General features: G+C 39.4%; 1 pseudogene; it reads left to right on the top strand.

Moving 5' to 3' along the window:
* Positions 1-644: 644 nt before the first annotated feature.
* LOC133663816 (trace amine-associated receptor 1-like) lies at positions 645-2,859 on the top strand (annotated as a pseudogene).
* Positions 2,860-7,630: the final 4,771 nt, after the last annotated feature.

Genomic DNA, 7,630 nt, shown 5'->3' on the forward strand with positions numbered 1-7,630 from the left:
CCCCACAACAAGATAATAGTGAAAAAGAAGGTGTTAAATGACTACAGAGCGGACTACAAAGGCCGACTCGCGCAAATCACTTTGATAAATTTCTACCATATATGGAAATATCTGCTGTTGCACAATTAGGAAAAATGTCACAATTGGGGCAAATTCCAAACGGATCGTTTAGAGGGAGTATGAAAGGATACATGATTGTTTTTATAAATATTTCAGCTATGCCTCCATGGTTTGTTTTCGAATTTTCGAGACTTATGCAGATCCCAAATACACAAAAACAGGTACCAACAGGTTTTCCACAATAAGTCCCTTTTAAGGGTAATCTTTTTAGGACCATTTATAATGGTCACCAATTCACGACATCCCCTAAACTCAACACACATCCAGGCAAGGAAAAGCTGAAAAAAATCCCATATGGGAAAAAAGAATAAACCTTGAGAAGGGATGTATTACAACTCTTGTTGTTCACGTTCATTGAGTAGGATTCAAACAGTGACAGTTTGGTCCACCAATGAGAGCTCAATGAGTCAACTATGTCAGCTTAATGAGGGGAGGAATGAACATCCAGGAAGACAGAAATTAAATCTATAAGAGAGCGGTTCAGACATAAATCTGTCAGAGTTCGAACTTCACATTTCTTTCGGATGATGGAGACGGACGACCAGGAAGAGTTGTGCTTTCCTCAACTCATCAACATCTCCTGCAGAAAGCCCACAGCTAAATGGTCTGAAGGTATTTTCTTCAGTGTTCTGCTGGCCATCATCGCCATCGTCACTGTGGTTCTCAACCTGCTGGTCATCGTCTCAATCTCCCATTTCAGGCAATTATTTGTCATTTTCCTAATATCAATCAATCAATCAATGTTTATTTATATAGCCCTAAATCACAAGTGTTTCAAAGGGCTGCACAAGCCACAACGACATCCTCGGTACAGAGCCCACATACGGGCAAGGAAAAACTCACCCCAGTGGGACGTCAAGAATGACTATGAGAAACCTTGGAGAGGACCGCATATGTGGGTAACCCCCCCCCCCCGCCCCCCCCTCTAGGGGAGACCGAAAGTAATGGATGTCGAGTGGGTCTGACATAATATTGTGAAAGTCCAGTCCACAGTGGATCCAACACATCAGCGAGAGTCCAGTCCACAGCGGAGCCAGCAGGAAACCATCCCGAGCGGAGACGGGTCAGCAGCGCAGAGATGTCCCCAATCGATGCACAGGCTAGTGGTCCACCCGGGGTCCCGACTCTGGACAGCCAGCACTTCATCCATGGCCACCGGACCTATGCAACTCCCCCTCGCAAGGGACAGGGGAGAAGAGGAGAGAAGAAAAGAAACAGCAGATCAACTGGTCTAAAAAGGGGGGGTCTATTTAAAGGCTATATTATACAAATGAGTTATAAGATGGGACTTAAATGCTTCTACTGAGGTAGCATCTCTAACTGAGGGCATTCCAGAGTACTGGAGCCCGAATAGAAAACGCTCTATAGCCCGCAGACTTTTTTTTGGCTCTGGGAATCACTAATAAGCCTGAGTTTTATGAACGCAGATTTCTTGTCGGGACATATGGTACAATACAATCGGCGAGATAGGCTGGAGCTAAACCGTGTAATATTTTATACGTAAGTAGTAAAACCTTAAAGTCGCATCTTAAGTGCACAGGAAGCCAGTGCAGGTGAGCCAGTATAGGCGTAATATGATCAAACTTTCTTGTTTTTGTCAAAAGTCTTGCAGCCGCATTTTGTACCAACTGTAATCTTTTAATGCTAGACATAGGGAGACCCGAAAATAATACGTTACAGTAATCGAGACGAGACGTAACGAACGCATGAATAATGATCTCAGCATCGCTAGTGGACAAGATGGAACGAATTTTAGCGATATTACGGAGATGAAAGAAGGCCGTTTTAGTAACAATCTTAATGTGTGACTCAAACGAGAGAGTTGGGTCGAAGATAATACCCAGATTCTTTACCGAGTCGCCTTGTGTAATTGTTTGGTTGTCAAACGTTAAGGTGGTATTATTAAATAGATGTCGGTGTCTAGCAGGACCGATAATCAGCATTTCCGTTTTCTTAGCGTTGAGTTGCAGAAAGTTAGCGGACATCCATTGTTTAATTTCATTAAACAATATTGTGTGCTGCATGACTTTTATACTGTTTTTTCAATGTGTCCTATCTCATTTTCTGTGTGAACTGTGTTGAACTCTATGTCTTTTTAGTCCACTTAGAACAAATGTTGTCTTCATTATTCCTTGATTGTCTCCAGGCAGCTCCACACTCCCACTAACTTGCTTCTCCTCTCAATGGCTGTCTCCGACTTTCTGGTGGGCCTCCTAATGATACCTGGACAAATAGTGCTATTAACACCCTGTTGGATTCTTGGTGATGTCCTGTGCTTGTTGTTGCAATGGAGAGTGTGCTGCTGTTATTGACTACAATGCAGGAATTATTTATCTTGTCGTGAACTTCATCCTTCCTCTCAACATCATTGTCACTCTGTACATGAGAGTATTTGTGGTTGCTTTGTCTCAGGCCCGAGCCATGCGCTCTCATGTTACATCAGTCAAACCACAACATAAAGTCGCTGTAAGAGCAAAGAGGTCAGAATTGAAGGCAGCCAGGACTCTTGGTGTCCTTGTCCTTGTCTTCCTCATGTGTTTCTGTCCATTTTACATTGTAACTCTTACAGGTGTCTCTAGTGCTTCATATCTAAAGTTTGTGGTTAATGTGTTCTATTTCAACTCCTTTTTAAACCCTTTGATAAATGCCTTGTTTTATTCTTGGTTCAGAAGAGCCATAGGACACATCATAACCCTGCACATACTGCAGCCTGGCTCCTGGGGGGACAACATTCTGTAAATAAAAAGGTCATATTCCTTTTCAGGCAGCACGGTGGGACAGTGCATGCGTGTGCCTCACAATACGAAGGTCCTGGGTTCGATCCTGCGCTCGGGATCGTTCTGTGTGGAGTTTGCATGTTCTCCCTGTGACTGCATGGGTTCCCTCCGGGTATTCCAGCTTCCTCCCACCTCCAAAGACATGCACTTGGGGATAGATTGATTGGCAACACTAAATTGACCCTAGTGTGTGAATGTGAGTGTGAATGTTGTCTGTCTATCTGTGTTGGCCCTGCGATGGATAAGGTGGCAACTTGTCCAGGGTGCACTCCGCCTTCTGCCCGTGTGCAGCTGAGATAGGCTCCAGCAACCCCCGCGACCCTGTAAGAGACAAGCGGTAGAAAATGGATGATGGATATTCATTTTCAGTACATGAATATAGTACTTCAGTGTGGTTTGGCAGTATATTTTCTAAACTGCATATGTATATATTAATGACTTTGCTGTATTTACACCCAGTTAAGCGCTGAATTATTTATACACTGGTCACATATTGAGTTGAAGTGAATTTTATTTGATGAATCTTTTCGCTGTAAATGACAAAATGGACTGTTGAATCTGTGATAAATGTAGTCAGGGAAAAAGTACTTTGATTTTTAAATATTGTTTTTAGGTCTGGGCTGATAGCAAATTTTGCTGACGATATATTGACCTAAAAATGATTGCCAAAAAATGATATTATTGTCAATAGTATTTTGGAACCAAGTTAACCACTTAAGTTATGATAATACATAATAATAATGCAGTTATACCCTGTCAAATGCAATACATTAGTATTTCACGTTAATTTTAACAATTTTAATTGAGATGTAAACTTTTACATCTCCATGTTAAATAAAACAAACCAACAATTAAAATATAATATACTCTGTAAACAAAATTTTGCACTTGAATAAAAACCACAGCCAAAAACAATAAAATAGTTTCTGTTTCTGTTAAGGAGGGGGTCGGGGACCCTCATAATATACTGTACACAACCGAAACAAAAAATAAAATGGCTAAATAAGGTATTGACAAACAAAGTTGCACTTTAATATTGAACATGTAGGGACAGGTAGCGTTGTACTGTACTTTACTTAACTCACAATCAAGTTAGGACCTTTGTAAACAAAAGTGCGGAGTGATAATATAGGTATAGCAGTGTAAGTATATGCAGATGTATAAACAGCTCATATGCAAACAAAACTAAAGTCTGGCTGATTCCGAGCGAGGAAGGCCAACATAACATGACAAATGTCTGTCAAACATTTGCGCATTTTTTAAAATGCTAGTTTTTCTACATTGAATTTAAAACACTGTATTTTGACAAATATATTTTTTAAACACGCACATTTCTAATCAATAAAATTATCAGCATAAATTTATGTAAAAAAATAAAAATTCAGTTCCCAAAATTCAAAGGCAAATGATTTAGTTACCGGTACATAAATTTTAGTCATCTAGTCACGTCTGTTGTGTCTTTGAGCAATACACTTCACCCTTGCTCCTGATGGGTCGTGGTTCGAGCCTTGCATGGCCGCTTTCGGCCATCATGTGAGTGTGGAAATAGTGTCAAAGCTTATTGTTCGGATTTTATCGATACGATACCCTTATCGATATTCCTTATTGATACCGGTACTCTTGTCGGTACTATAGGTAATTTGTGGAAATCTAGATGGAAAAAAATGCATTTTATTTACAATTTATATTAGAACACAAGGTTGAACACCTCCAACTTGATGTAATGTAACGTCTCAGAGCAGGGAAGTTCTTTATCAACACCTGCTTTTTTTAAGTTTTAAATAAGTCAACTATGTGTGCAGTCCAAGGTCAAATACAGTTATGTCATCTTCTTGTAAAGACCACACAGATCAATCTTTGTGTTTCTATTCATTGCAATTACATTTAGCTGGAAATATATTTATCAAATATATCATATAAATCGACACAATCACTAGTATATTGTGTGAGTGTACAAACGTATATTTTTTAACAATATAAAATGTTACTTGTGTTAATGTTGTACACGGACGTATTTGAATGACGGACAGGAAGACATGATGTTGACAGCTAACGATCAATGTGTGTGTGTACTATAATTATAAGAAGACTCAGTGAGTCAAGAGACAGAACAAACTGAAAAACATTTAAGCAAGATGTGTTTTATTGGCACGCAAACACGGCACAAATGAGTGACGTCAGACGGCAACCAGAGACCTGTCAGTCACAGTGGATGCATATTGCTTCAAAGCAACTTTATGGATGATTATATTACCTCAACTTTTTCAATTTTGGAGTGGATTAGTAATGGCCTGTGGATTAATGGATCGCTAGGAGGTCGTGACTCGTCGTGAGTAAAGTGAGTTCACTTCAAACTGTCACAGCTTGTGTGACTTTGAGGAACTTTTGAGGAAGGAGTATTGCTTTTTTGCAAACCTTTGTTTGGTGTTGCTCCCTTATTTGTCATTATTCAAAGCTGATTTTAATGTGTAGCAGCGGCAGCTGAAGTGAATATAACAGTGTGTCATAATTATGTCAGTCAGCTGGATAAAAAAATACCAATAGCAGTATCGTTAGTCCAGAATCTTCACCGATGGACCAAGCTAATCAGGAACCGGTACCAAAAAATACCAGTACTCGGTATACATCCCTAGTTTGGAGTACCTTTAAGGTTTTCCATTTAATCTTTTCTGTAATTTAATTTCACATACTGCTATGTTAAAAAAGTTAACATTTTCTAATTTATATTTTTTTAAAAAAAATTATATTTTTGACTTAGTAGACAAAGAGTTTGCATGTCCTCCTAACTGACCTTTTTTGAAACACGGTTAATGAATGAAGTGTACTTTTGTAATTATTTTCCCATATTTCTACACAATAACTCAGATATGGTATCACCAGTGAGCAGTAGAGAATATATAGTGATTTTTGGTCCAGAACATCCATCCATCCATCCATTTTCTACCGCTTGTCCCTTACGGGGTCGTGGCGGTGCTGGAGCCTATCATATTTTGCTTTATTTATAATGGAAGTACTGTATTTACAGCTCATTTCATCAGTATAATGCCTGGAAATATATTGTCATTTACCCTGTCAATGTCTAGGCGAGGGGTCACCAGGTCGCCCCCCAGGACCATATGAGTCACCCTGCCTGTTCTAAAAATAGCACACTCACCATTGTAATGTTGTACTGCATTTTAATCTTTTGTTTTATGATTGTGTGATGTTTTTTGTCTGGAGCCCAGGAAGAATAGTCTCCACTGCGGTGTAGACTAATGGGGATCCTTAATAAACTAAACTAAACCATTGTAATGCGCCAGAAATGTTATTTTATTGTGTTGCTATTAGTTTGAATCACACATGCTTTGACGTATAGTTGAGAATGAAAATATTGAAACAAATTGAATTAAATAAAATATTCTATAATATGAATAAACGGATAAACTGATTGTTGTTCTTGTGTGTACATGACAAAACCTCAGCAGTCAACAAGACTCCTCATCGTCTCCTGATCAGAAGTTCCAAGTCACCTTGGGAACCCCGCTGAACATGACATTTATGGCCCGATTGACTCACTGAAGCACATAAGTGAGTTATAAGACACCATTAAACACTTGTGGGGGAAGGGAATTACTTTTTCTTGTTGACAGGTTCAACTTTAAAATGCTGCATTCACTACTCTCGCTTAAGCTAGTAGTTTATTAGAACCCAGTCCTAAAATTGCCAATATTTTGATAGAATTGTCAATTCTTGGAAGTCCCTGAAGTACACAGATGGCAAGGAAATACATATATTTCATGCTTGTACGTTTAAAGAGGAGTCGCGTTATGTTCAACAGTGCCTGAAAGCAGCAGTCCTCAACGCTGGCACTACGCATGTCATAATATCGTCATGCCTCAAATAAAACTGATATTGATTCATATTTAATAATACTTGTACAAACGTGATGGGACATTGTTAATTATTTTTTTAAATTGTTGATTCCATTATGATCCGGTGCCGGATCATAGTTTATTTTGGGTTTTCATTCACTTGTGGTTTAAGTTCTGTTTCAGCACCCCTGTTTTGTGTTTCTTGGTTGTCGTGGGTGCTGATTGTTTTCACCTGCCTCTGATTAGTGTTCCGGGTGCTCTCCTATTGCCGTACACTAATCAGAGAGCTATTTAGTCCTGGTTTTCCCCTCACTCAGTCTGGTGCTTTTGCTTGCTTTACGCAACTGTTACGTAAGTCCCTTGTGTTCCTTGAGCTAAGCTTTGTCTTATGTGTTTTCACATTAGCTATTCCGTTAGCTTTCCTTGTGCTAGACACACGCTCTCATTGTGTTTGTGTGTTTGTCTGTGATTGATTTATTGGAATAAATTGTTTCCTACCTGCACGCTGTCTCCGGAGTTCCTGCTGCATCATCTCGGAAGAACAATTTGCGCATCACCATGCCTCCTCGTCCTCGTTCCCGTTACAGATTCCTTATTAAAAAAAAACACGAAATGTTGTAAAAGTGAGATCATTTGAAAAACCTAATTGCAGGTATTGATAGAAATAGTGTTGCATGTTGATATTTCTTACCTCCTTGAATCACTTCTGATAGTTAATTTGAGAAATTGTGACCGTGGTAAAGGTCTGCACATAGATACACATCATTATTCATTAATGATTGTGGAGGTTGCCCTCTAGGGGGTTCTTCAGACCACCAAGCACCGACATGAGAGGCCGTTTCAGGGTTACGATATTGTTTTATTTTGACGTAATGTCCCCGG

The sequence above is a fragment of the Entelurus aequoreus genome, linkage group LG13, assembly GCF_033978785.1.
Source record: "Entelurus aequoreus isolate RoL-2023_Sb linkage group LG13, RoL_Eaeq_v1.1, whole genome shotgun sequence".
Taxonomy (NCBI): Eukaryota; Metazoa; Chordata; class Actinopteri; order Syngnathiformes; family Syngnathidae; genus Entelurus; species Entelurus aequoreus.